The sequence below is a fragment of the Meleagris gallopavo genome, chromosome 1 (assembly GCF_905368555.1).
Source record: "Meleagris gallopavo chromosome 1, MGAL_WU_HG_1.1, whole genome shotgun sequence".
NCBI classification, from domain to species: Eukaryota; Metazoa; Chordata; class Aves; order Galliformes; family Phasianidae; genus Meleagris; species Meleagris gallopavo.
The window spans coordinates 189,588,597-189,601,628 of record NC_139404.1 but is presented as its reverse complement, the minus strand read 5'-3'; the positions used below and the strand labels follow the sequence as shown (position 1 = coordinate 189,601,628).

The 13,032-nt window shown below is 43.3% G+C and overlaps 1 protein-coding gene across 7 annotated transcripts in view; it reads right to left on the bottom strand.

Annotated features, from left to right (window-relative positions):
- Window positions 1-12,643, bottom strand: part of TENM4 (teneurin transmembrane protein 4) — a 594,920-nt gene extending 582,277 nt beyond the window's left edge. For 5 of the 7 annotated variants that reach the window (XM_085216460.1, XM_085216463.1, XM_085216464.1 and 2 more), the window contains exon 1: window positions 12,411-12,643. The gene's annotated coding sequence lies outside the window, so the exon portion shown is untranslated. The remainder of the gene's footprint in view (window positions 1-12,410) is intronic. The other 2 variants (XM_085216462.1, XM_085216467.1) reach the window with 1 other exon arrangement.
- Window positions 12,644-13,032: the final 389 nt, after the last annotated feature.

Here is a 13,032-nt window from a genome sequence, read left to right as displayed (position 1 = left end):
CCCCAAGAACAGACAATACCAGGCTGCCTGCATTGTTTCATACACAACTCCTGCAGTTCTGTGATGGAAACTCACTGGAGAGGACAGCTGAGGAAGAAAAATGTTAAATAATTCAAAGCCACTAACATCAAGTCTGATGTAAGTATAAAAATAGTTGCAAAACACCACTCTACATGTTTTCATTATAGGAACTTTGACTTGGGAACATCAAAAATCTCCTAAAACCATCACCCTCCCAGCCTCACACAGTCAATTAGTCCAGCATTCAAAACGACATCAATTTCCAAACAAGCCTTGAGTTTTCATGGCCATTTCATGTTTCTGCAATAAGGGAACCAGCACTTTTCCACAGTAGGAGTTAAAAAGTCTAATCCAGAGCCCATTAAAACCAACAGGAGACTTCGAATTAACAATAATGATCCTTGGATCTAGCCCTAGTTTAGGTTAAAGTGCTTCAGTGTTTTGGGATTCAAGAGAAACTGCGTATGATCAGTTTTTGTAATCTCTAAAAATCTTTGTCACTGAGAATGTCCACTTCAAATACCTAGTCTGCAAGAGCACTGCACATTTTATAAAAAGACCTTCATTAAATATTTAAGGAAACATGATGCAAGGCCAACTACCATATAGTCTCTGTGATGACTGTAAAGTTAACTCAAGGTATTTTCATCTGAACAGAGGGAAAGAGAGAAAAAAAATCCTGAGGATGGATTGGTGAATCACAGAATTACAAAACTGCAGGGGTTGTAAAGGACACCTGAAGTCCAAACCCCCAAATATAAACAAAATATGAACCCCCAAATGAAATTGCACCTACACACAAACACACACTCATTTGACCAACAGCTTTGCTGAGTTTGAATTTGAGGAAAGAAAACAAGAGCTGACAAGTAAAAACCATCCAGATAGATATATTTTTTTAACTATTATTGCAGACACAGCAGAGATGTTATGTAATTTTCAGTCCTCCATGCTCTGAGAAAAAAAATATCCAGCAATCTTCACTGCAGAGAGGACAGCAGAGCACTGTTTGCCACAGTGTAAAGAGCTTTAGCACCAGAAGGGACGGCAAAAGACCCTCCAGGCCTGCTTTTTCTGCATTTTCTTCCCCCCAGTGCCATTTCCCCAAATTACTCACTTCTTCTCCATACTATCAGCTTTTATTTCCCCTTCTTTCCTGCTAGCACCTTCTCAACTAGACACTTGCTGCCTGGTAATCTTGGGAGAAGACATAAGAAGCCAAAGTAAATACATAAAATTCTACAAAATATGAATTATGCAGAAGTTATAAAATAATGCAACACTAAGTGATGCAGGTGTACAACAATGTTGGTCCCCAGTTATGTCTGGCACAGGGAACCACAAGTGGATGAGATTTTAAAGCATATGAGGGGTACACAGGGTTGAAAGCAATGGTCAGTAGCTGCCATATGAGTCATTTGTGTATTCCTCCAATCTACAAAGAGTAACAACGATAATTAGGTATGAAACCCCGGCCCTAGAGTTGCAACTGTTCAGGTGGACCCAAACGCCAACAAATAGAGCTTTAAGTAACAGAGGTAGCTTTGCCTGCTCTCATTTTCTTCTGAGATAAAAGCATAGACAGGAGGGCATTTCCTGTTTCCGATTCAGGGGCTCAGAGAGTGGTGGTGAATGGAGCTAAATCCAACTGGCGACCGGTCACGAGTGGTATTCCCTAGGAGTTGGTGCTGGGGCCTGTCCTCTTCAATATCTTTATATATGACCTGGATGAGGGCACTGAGTGCACCCTCTGTAAGTTTGCAGATGATACCAAGTTGGCTGGAAGTGTGGATCTGCCTGGGGGTAGCGAGGCCCTACAGAAGGATCTGGTCAGGCTGGATAGCTGGGCTGAAGCCAATGGGATGAGATTCAACAAGACCAAATGCTGGGTCCTGCACTTTGGCCACAACAACCCCAGGCAACGCTACAGGCTTGGGGCAGAGTGGTTGGAAGACTGTGTAGAGGAAATGGACCTTGGGGTATTGATGCTCGGCTGAACATGAGCCAGCAGCATGCCCAAGTGGCCAAGAAGGCCAATGGCATCCTGGCTTGCATCAGAAACTGTTGCCAGCAGGAGCAGGGAACTCGTTGTCCCCCTGTACTCAGCTCTGGTGAGGCAGTACCTTGAGTACTGTGTCCAGTTTTGGGCACCTCGCTGCAAGAAAGACGTTGAGGCCCTGTAGCGGGTTCAACGAAGGACGCCAAAGCTGGTGAGGGGTCTGGAGCACAGGCCTTATGAACAGGAGCTGAAGGATCTGGGATTGTTCAGCCTGGAGAAGAGGAGGCTCAGGGGAGACCTCATTGCTCTCTATAACTACCTGAAGGGAGATTGTAGTAAACTGGGGGTCGGCCAATTTTCTCGTGTAACTGGTGATAGGACTAGAGGGAATGGCTTCAAGCTGCACCAGGGGAGATTTAGGCTGGACATTAGGAAATACGACTTCTTTGAAAGAGTGGTCAGGCACTGGAATGGGCTGCCCAGGTGGAGGTGGTGGAGTCACCGACTCTGGAGGTGTTCAAGGAATGGTTGGATTTTGTGTTGAGGGACATGGTTTAGTGAGAACTATTGGTGATTGGTGGATGGTTGGACTGGATGATCTTATAGGTCTTTTCCAACCTTGGTGATTCTGTGATCCTGTATTTAAAGTTTCCAAATTCAGGGCATGGACATAAAACTATTAGCATCCAAAGGAAGGCTGTAAAGATAGTGAAGGGTCTGGAGGGCAAAAAGTGTGAAGAATGGCTGAGGGCACTGGGTTTGTTTGGCTGGAGAGCAGAGGAGGATGAGGGGAGGCCTCATGATGGCTTCAGATCCTTATTGTGGCCTGCAGCTCCTCACAGGGAGCGGAAGGGCTGTGCTGATCTCTGCTTTCTGGTATCAGAGACAGGGCCCGAGGGAACGGCATGGAGCTGCATCAGGGAAGGGTCGGGTGGGTGTGAGGAAAAAGTTCCTCACCAGAGGGTGGTTGCACTCTGTTAGATGTTGTCAATGAGAAGCAGAAATACTTGAGCCACAGACAGATGTCACATGACAGACAATCTGTTTGTTTTTACTTGATATTAAGTGTATTTTGTTGGTTATATTTTTATTCAGAATACCCCCAGGACAAGAATAAAAGTCAAAATGAGAGCTTTGTACATTGCCAGGTTTTCTGATTTTCTTCCAAAGCTTCCAATCATTATACAACCACCTCCTCTCACAATACTGAGTAACTAGCTGGGTGATAAAAACATCAGACGAAACTCAGCATCAATAAAAGCAAAGTAATCCATAAAGGGAAATCCAATTCTAACAATACATACACAATGTGGGTTCTAAATTAGCTGTTACCACCCATGAAGAAGGCTGGGGAATCACTATGGAATGTGCTCTACAAATACTGGCTCGATGCTCATGCCAGTCACATATGAAAGAAAAATCTTGAGATATATTAGAAAAAAACAATAGAAAATAAGAGGAAGAAAAATATGGTGGTGTTGTATAAGTTAATGATGCATTCCTGTCTCAATACCACATGCATTTTTGGTCAACACATTTTCATAATACGTAGTACAGTTAACAAAGATAGAGAAAAGGGCAGCAAAGATGATGAGGAATATGGGAAGACTTTTCCAGGAGAGCTGGAGTAGTGATTTTGAGCTTGGACAAGAACAGCAAAAATAGGAGGAACAGAACTCAATTAATCACTATTCCTGTAATTACAGTGTAAGAGTAATCTAATGAAATTATCCAATTGTGAATTTAAAGTATTTTCACTCAGTCCATGACCTTAAAATCTGGAACTTTCTGTTGCAGGATATTGTGGCCACCACAACTGAACATAAAGTTCAAAAGAAATTATTGATGAAGTACAATTCCTCCAGTTCCTATGGAACAGGATGCCAAAGGACTCTCTGCAAGATTGAAGAATACAATGAAAAAGTCCACTTCCTATGTTAATATGAAGAAGTCTAGGTTTCAAATCAATAAGATAAAATTCTGTAAACAGCTGGCGACCAAGGAAAAATATATTGGGTCATAGGTGTAGCCTGAAAACTCACTACCTCCAAAAGGCTTTATGTAGTTCCTTCTTTCTCCATTATCCTCTCCAAGTGTTTCCACCATACTGATTCAGCGTAACTCACCAACTCAACAGAAAACAAATGCACCAAAGGACAGAGCTAGTTTTCTGCTGGGCTGATGAATCAAATCAGATGATCAGTCATATTCTGAAGGAGTGGAAGTATAGGAGGAGGAGAGGAAAGGTGGAGAGCTGGATCACCCTTCTCCCATGGCAGTAGGTCCTGAGGTTGGCTCTGAAACTACCGCTTTAAGAGTCACTTGTACTGATGCTAAAAACAGGATGGAAATAAAGATCTCAAAAAGAATAAAATGATCTCCACTTCTAGTTTTGGATGTTGCTTTTTTTTTTTTCCTTTCTTTTTGTTGAGGGAGAGCTATGATTTCAAATAACAGCTGCTGTTACAAGAGAATATTATTTATATTAAAGCAGAATTCTTCTGCCAGAAGGACCATGAACCCAAAGGTGGGATACATGGGAGTTTGTGTGATCGTTCTGTCAATGCAGCATCTCCTGAGCTTTCTTTGTTTTTAATCTCATTCTACAAATTCTGCAATGCTGTACTCCTTTGATGCAGCTTCGTGGGATTCCTATTAATTGTATTCACTTTTGTTTCCAGAAAGCTTGTGATTTCATCATCTGCTAACATATGCTGAAATGCATGTGTCAGTTTTATAATAAATTCCCAATATATAAAAATATCTATAAAACACACAAGCACAAAATTAGTTTGTAACAAAATCTCAAGTTATCTGTTTATTAGGGAAAAGCAAAGTTGGTAGTGCTGTCAATTACAGGAAGAGTGAGGCAGTTTTAATAATAAAACAGCATTCACAGCTTCTCATAACTACACTAAGCAAATTGTTTGGGCTGAAAATTTCCATGCCAGCTGTCCGCCTCAGGCTGAAGTTTTTTGGAGAAATTCAGTCAAAACAGTTCAGCAGATTCTGAGAACAAGGCTAGGGAAAAATATGTTGTTTTACCCATGTTAAAAAAAATGCCTTCAGCCTTCTCTCTAAAATCTCCTCTGGGATATTCAGGACTTTAGAGGAAGGACTTCAGATTTGCCTGGGAGAGGACTATTTTTCTTTCAACAAATTTTATGGGAATCTGTGTAAACTTGGCCAATTTTAGACATCTTTGACAAAACGCTTCTGATACATGCTCCTGGGTGCAGTTGTGCATGTTTGCCAGCTTCAATCACTTACATTTCCACCTGTGTGGGACTAAACAAGATGCTTTGTGCCTTGGGATGTGCCAGGTCTGCTTCCCAGTACTAAAATCAAAATCAGAGGCACTCGTCATGTTTGACATTCACCATGTGGTCATCCCTAGCCAGAAGGAGCTGGACGAGTTTGGGACAAGAGACCTGGCATTCAGGGAATGTCACTGGGATTGCAGGATGGGGCTGGAAAAGGCAGCAAATGAACAGATTGAGTGGTATGGACCGGGAGGGATCTGTTTTGGGGAGCAGAGTACTCTGTGAAATCAAGCTATGACCATCTGTTAATTTAAACCACTGACACGTATAAATACCAAAGTGATGCAACATGACAAAGCTACTAGTTTTTAGAAGACTTCTTTAAAAATGCATCCAACCAAAAAGAGACTAACAGATCAATAATAAGATTTAAAAGGCCATGCTGGACACCCACCACGTAAAAAAAAAAAACAAACCACACTGAAAGTTGCTTTAATGAAGTACTCTGCCTTCAGCATGATGCAGTCATCATTCACAGGATCGTGTTTTATCCAAACCAGCCTGGAGATGCAGCCGTGAGAACAGGGAGAAGATGAGGTTTATGATCCCTTTCTCAGCCGGTGCAGAGCTGGAAGGTTTGTAGTGACTCAGCAGAGGATGGAGGAATGAGGGTGAATATGTTTCAGATTAAGACAGACAAATGAGTCCTGAGACTACAAGCAACATTGAGCAAGTAATTTCAACCTAAAATTTTGCAACTGTGTTGAAGCAAAGCATGTTGCAACCTCTGGATACTCATTTTGATCGCTCAGAGTCTGGCCTGCTTACATGTCAGTTGCCCACAATAGCAATTAAAGTCTGCGTGGATTTTGCTTTACCACTGTAAGTAGCCTCTGGCCGCAGCTGTCTGCATGAGCAAATCCTGAGATCTGCTCTTGAGATTGCTCTTTGCTTTCTAGCACAGGAATCTGTGCCAATGCCAAAATGCTGATCACACCTTAAACCCATCCACACAAAGGGCAATCTTCTAGAAATAGCAGCGTTGTTTGTTCCAGGCTGTCGGGATCTGTGCTGTACCAAGCCCAACCAACCAATGCTTTGTCTTGTCCAGCAAGCAAGAAGGACATTTCAGGAACTCTCAGGGCCCACGGTCTTTTTCTAACACTTCTGGCAGCTACTTCTGAAGACTTTTTGACTAACCAGACTCTCCCTTCCTAATTCTTCATTACGAGAGAGAGTTGAAGATGGAGGTCTTCAGCATCCAAGGAAATAGAAGCTGATCAAAAGTAATTAATTGGCAAAATATTGAAACTTTTCCATTATCAAATTTGGGATTGGGCCATTTAAGTCCAGGTGACCCAGGGGAAGATATGTTTTATGACTGTGCGGCCTCTGGGACTTTGCTTTCATGTGGATAGATTGCAACTGAAGACACTTCTTCCTAGGAATTAAATCCTGGCATCTCCCTCCCTCCATACAGTATGATGCAGAAGGCCAAGCATGATTTTATGACCAAACATTCTAAAGCACAACACACAGCCCTAGATTCCAGATTTTAAGGATTTGGTCCTGATATTTCCTAACTATTGTCTGTTTTACTAAGCAACCTCCAGAATATTTTGAAGACTGTGTACAAACACAGGCAAACAGTGCAGCTTCTACTCAGGGTTAGGAAAGCTGCACTGAAAAATCACCTAAAATCTACAAAAAAGGGCAGTGAAACATCTTCTGCATCCATGTTTGCTCTTGCTGGCTGAGTAGCACACATGCCACTAGTACCATGGAGGTACTTACAGCAGTGAAGCAGAACTCTGAGCTTCTGTGGTTTTCCTAGACTGTAGCAAATACGACTTTACTGAAACCTGAGGCGGTATCAGTGAGATCTAACTGAATCATCTCCATTTAAATGGACTGATAAAAGCTCCTCCGTCTAAATGGGCCAGCAACTCCTTACTTTTTTCCCCTTTTTTGTCTCTCTCGTTTAAGAAAAGCACAGATGTGTCACATCCTAGAAAACAAGTCTTTCTTGGAATAGGAATAGGAATAGGAATAGGAATAGGAATAGGAATAGGAATAGGAATAGGAATAGGAAACCGAACTGCCAGCCGTGTTCCTTTTCATACAGCATTTTCCTCCTTTTGGTTGCCAATACACTGGGAAGAACACAGATTTCCATGTCTGGTGCTTTAACGAGAATATTTACATCAAAAGATATCATCTCTGTTGATACTTAACAGATAGCAGGGCAATATATATGTTGAAGTTTGAATCCTACAGAACAAATAGCTTTGTTTACAGCAATTTGACATAAAGGCATTTGTGTGTAGGACTCAAACTTCCCCAAAAATGTAAACTTTGTTTAGGAAATGTTTATCACTCCACAGAGACAAACGAGCATACCCTCCTACTCAGATTTCACCCTCACCTTTAAAGATTCTCCAGGAAGCCAGCAAAGTAGATCTATATATATTATTAGGAAAATATTGTGAATATCAGCACAGTGTAGTAATCATAGAACAGAATCATAGAATGACAGAATGTCATGAGTTGGAAGGAACCCACAAGGATCACAGACTCCAATTCCTGGCTCCACAAAGCACCACCCAAAAATCAAACCATGTACCTGAAAGCAGTGTCCAAACACTCCTTTAGCTCCGGCAGCTCAGGGCTGTGCCCACTGCTGTGGGCAGACTGTACCATGCCCACCGCCCTCTGGGGCACAGCCTTTTCCTTATCTCCAACCTGACCTTCCTCTGTAGATAATAGTAATACATGTATGTCCTATAGCTACACCACAGCATCACTCCTCAAGTTATGGTGATTAGTTAGAGAAAAAAAAATAAATTAATCTACAAGTTTTCCTTTTTAATCTAACAGCAAAGAGAAATCATATAATTGTATACTAAAATAAATAAAAAAATAAATATTTTATGATTTTCTCTCAACCATGCTGGTCAGGCACCCATGAACACACAAAATCACTGCCAAGCGGTGCATGATGCTGCCTCAAAGTGCCCAGCAATGCCAATGTGACAGTTCAAAGCAGAAAGAGAACATTTCAACTTTTAGTTAATATACGCTATGCTGATGGTAGCAGGGCAGGTAGCAGCCAGAGTTTACATACGAATTGACATTGATTTACAGAGTTTCATCTCTTTGAATCGAATCTGAGAGTTTCAAGCTGCTTTGCTTTTTGGTATGACAATTACGCATTTTTTAAGAAGTTTGCTTTAAAAAGAGAAAGCAGAGTTTCAAGTGCCTATGGAGATAAGATAAAAAGAGAGAGCGCTGTTACGCTGTTAAAGGATATATCAAATAAGCAAGTTTTTTGTTTATTCATTTTCTAAAATCTTTTTTCCCCAGTATTTTTTTTTTAAATAGCCTTGATTTAATATCTTAATGTGAAATCACTTATGTCATGCAACATCCATCCTGCCAAATCCCCCTCATCATGCTATTACTGCAATATTTGTAACTTTTGATCTGGAAACATCAAGTTATGTAAGACCATAGATATCCTTCTTGCAAGGAGGTGATTCTGTCAGAAAATGAAGCAGTGAAGCGGTAACTTGAACAGAACCAGAGATGACTTTCCCAAGGAAAAGGGTAGCGTTCTTAAGCATCTCGGCTGTTTTAAAGCGCAAGAGCTCTTTTTATTCCTGAGAGGAGAAATGGCAAACTAGCAGGTGAAAAATAATCAGAGCGCACTCTTAATTGGAATATTGTACTTGTTGTAGAGGGAATGAAATCACATTTTAGTTATTATGCACCCTGGGAAGCCAATCAAATCAAACAAAAGCAAAAGCAAAAAAATAATACTTTGCTCACTTTATAAAACAAAAGAGAACATTTTCTCTTGCCAGCCTACTATCTGCTCAGCGAAACAAAAGGAAAGTATTGAATTTAAATGAGTGAAGTAAAAAGAGAGGAGGGCTTCCAAACCCTACTTTTCTCTGCGTGAATCTCTCCTTCCCCAGACCCACTGAAACCAGTGATGAATCCCTTTTTCTATCCATGTAGCACAATAAATCATCAAAGGAGGATCTCCCGTCCATTCCCAACCAAAACCAGATGATCAGTTTCACTCTTTTCTTGCCATGATTATTTTTTTCCTGCTTTCCCATCCTTTAAAACCAGAGAAAACATTTTTTTTTCCTAGAAAAGCCTTTCTAATCCAAGTCCTCTTGCTAATAAAACAAGGAAACTATGAAGTTTGCTTGCATGCCTCGCTCATCCCTTTGCCCTGCCAAAATACAGCCTGAGAACCTCTCTCCACATACACACACACACACACACACACACACACACACACACACACACACACAAATCCTCTTTCTCCTCCCCAACATAAAATCTGCCCTCAGGTTCCACCTGTAAAGGATAGATAAATCTCAAGTTACCCCTTGTGTGGAGGTGTAACCATGCACACATGTATGTAGGGGAAGAGAGGGTGAGACACAGAGGCAGAACTCCCTGCAGAAACAGAACTCCCTCTTAGTTTAGTGGCAGTAACTCCTAATTTGAGTGAGGTTTTTTTTTGTTTTGGTTTGGTTTGTTTTTTTTTTTTGGTGGGGAAAAAGGGGGAAACTGAAGCAGCTTGTGTGCAGAGGTCCTTCCTCTCCTTCCCCTGCCACAGCTGTGGGTGCAGAGCCTACATGAGGAGATCCTGTGCTGATATCTATGGGATACACAACCCAGGTAATATCTTCACATGGACCTCATGCTGTCCTCCTTGTCCTAAACCTGACCACATTCTTTCCAGTTCACATGCTGTCCCAGGGGTCACATTTATATGGGATTTTAGCAGCAGGGAATCCTCTTGGCCATGAAAGGACCCGCAGCAGCAAGGACTGATCCAGCAGCACCGAAGCTGGGGATCAAAAAGGGAAGGGCAGCTCACCATGGCCACAACAAATTCCTACAGTCTCATACGGCAGGCAGAGCTTGCTCTGAAGGCTCACCTCACTGCAAAACAGTGCAACAAGAGAGAGAGATGCCTCTTCCTACCTTTATGGCTCAAGAACCCTGCCACACACGCACACAAATATCCAGCTCTGCTCCCTGTTTTTTCCACTCAAGCCCATGAAAGTGCTACAGGCTGAGACACCAAGTGGGAGGTTCCTGGCTCGGAAGAAACCAATGAAATAAATTAAATACAAGGCAGTGGCTCAGCCTCCCCCCGCAAGGCAGGAGGGATACGTGCGGGCTCCGATGGCCGATCCCTGCCCTGGGCTTCTGCCTGCCAGACCCTGCTGGCACAAGTGCACGATGGCACGGTAAATGGTAAATCTTGGCTATTGCAGGCACACATGGAGCACATGTTGGGAATAGAGGGGAGGGGCTGCCCTACGACCAAACAATTTTATTAGGGTCAGCGAGTCTGAAAGAAATGGAGTTGGGAGAGTTCAGGGTCTGCTGAGGTCCTCTGCCTGAATTCCGTGCTCTCGAGCAGAGAACCCCACACCACCAACCTGCCACGGTACTGAAGTTCCTCCAGCAAAGCACACAGACAACTTCCAGCTTGAAAGCGTTGCTCTCATTTCCTCATTCTCTGCCCGTCCCCTTGCATGGGACATTGGGCAGAAAACAAAAATTAAAAACTAAAAATTCAAGATGAAACTTCTCTGCAGAAAGTTAAGAATGAAGATGGAGGAGGAAATTATTTATGAATTTAATGCTTTTTTTTTTTTTCTTTTTTCCTTTTAATTATGACAAATTGAACTTTCCTGAAAGGACCACGAGTAAATGCATTCAAGGTGCAGATAGGTCTTGTCTATGTGGGCAATAAGTATTGAGCAAGCTGTGTTTTGGCTGTCTGAAAATCATATTTCAAAGACTGAGGCTCCCGTAAGACAGGAAGACGGTGGCATAAATATGTATATATATATATTTTTTTCCAAATTATGTGCTTACATGGTTATAACTGCTGCAAATTTCTAAACGTGGTCATGGTGAGGCAGAGTGAATACATACTGCCTCCTACAAAGTGCTTTTCAATTTTTTAATTATTTTTTTAAAGGTTTGGCACGCTCAAACTACTACTTGTTCCAAAGTAAAATAACAGTAAAATAACCCAGATATTGTAGACCATTTAAAAAAAAAAAAAAAAAAAAAAATAATAATAATAATAAACCAGGAAATAAATGCTTTTTGTTATTATTCTGTTCTGCAGCCAAAATGTGTATTTCAGAATGCAAATTGATACGAATATCAGCACGAGTCTGAACCACTGCACCTCTCCCAGTCACTCGAGCATCTTTTTTTTTTTCCCACCACCACACTGTTTGGGGAACCTCAATACTAGCAGGGCATGGCCAGAAGCAGAGCTTTCACATTTAACGCCTGAGACACAGAATTGTCAGCCAAGTTGCAGCCAAGCACAGTCGCTCATAATTTGTCTTGAAGGCAAAGTCACCCCCCTGGAAAATGGGAGACCCCTTCCCCATCCCCTACTCCAGCCTAGATCCAAATGTAAACACACACACACACACACACAGACTCCCACAACACTGTACCCTGCTGCAGGACATGGGGACAGGGCAAGGGTTCAGCTAAAGCAAAAGCAGCTTTGTGCAGCTGAGAAACGCTGAAGGACTTCCTTTTTATTTTTATTTTTTTCCCTCTTTTTCTCTTCCTCTCTCCCCCCCCCCCCCACCATCCTTTTACTATTACATAAATAACACTGATTGATCTGAAAGCTGCATCCTTGCTCCAGTTCCTCTCCATCTGCACTGCTGCCTCCCCCAGCACAGCCGCACCGCGTGGGGTGCAGAGGGAAAGGCTTTGGGGTTCGGCTGAGAGAACCCACCCCAAACACACCCTGAAACAAGGTCTGCTCAGGCTGAGGGTGTCTGATTCCCACCAAGAGCCTCTGGCAACATCTCCGGGCTGCTGCTGAATTGCTGCAAACTGTGCGGAGGGAGCAGCAGGAGCTGAGATGCGAGGGGAGGAAAGCAAGCTGAGTACAGGGAGGGATGGTGGGGTGGGAAAGGCAGGGATTCGGGGAGATTCTCCCCAGCCCTAAGCCCTGTGCCTGCCTGCTCAGTGGGGAGAGGGAAGGGGGAAGGGAAAACTGGAGGGAGGCGATCACAGAAACGCACTTTTCGGAGCAAAACGCAAAAGCTTACCATGTCTGCAGGCTTCCCCCAGCGAAATGCCACTTATGTGTCCAGCGATCCCAAAGTGGGCAACTACAGGCAGGCACCGGAGCTCATCTCAGCAGGCAGCTCGGGAACACACCACTGCCACCCCCAAAAATCAAAATCAAAATAAAAAAGACCCGTCCAGCTTCTTTCTTGGCAGGAATCGTCCCTGGTAGGACTGCCCAAAATAAGCAGCTGCAATCCAAAGGCTTTATTTAAAGCTTCCCCCCTCCTCCTCCTCCTCTCCTTGCCTCGCTCTCTCTCTCCCTCTCTCTGTTACACACAGAGAGAAAGAGAGACACACACAGGTTACATGAATGGGAGGCAGGAGCCGGCGCTCCCGGGCTGGGAATGACAGGCACACATGCGGCCGGCTGCTGCGCACCCCGGGCGGCTCGGTGCGGCGTGGGCACGACAGTGGCGTGGAGATGGCTTGGGCATGGCTATGGTGTGGGGATGGCTTGGGCATGGGTATGGGGTGAGGATGGATTGGGCATGGGCATGGGGATGGTTTGGGCATGGGCATGGGATGGGGATGGATTGGGTATGGCTATGGGGTGGGGATAGCTTGGGCATGGGAATGGTGTTGGGGTGGATTGGGCATGGG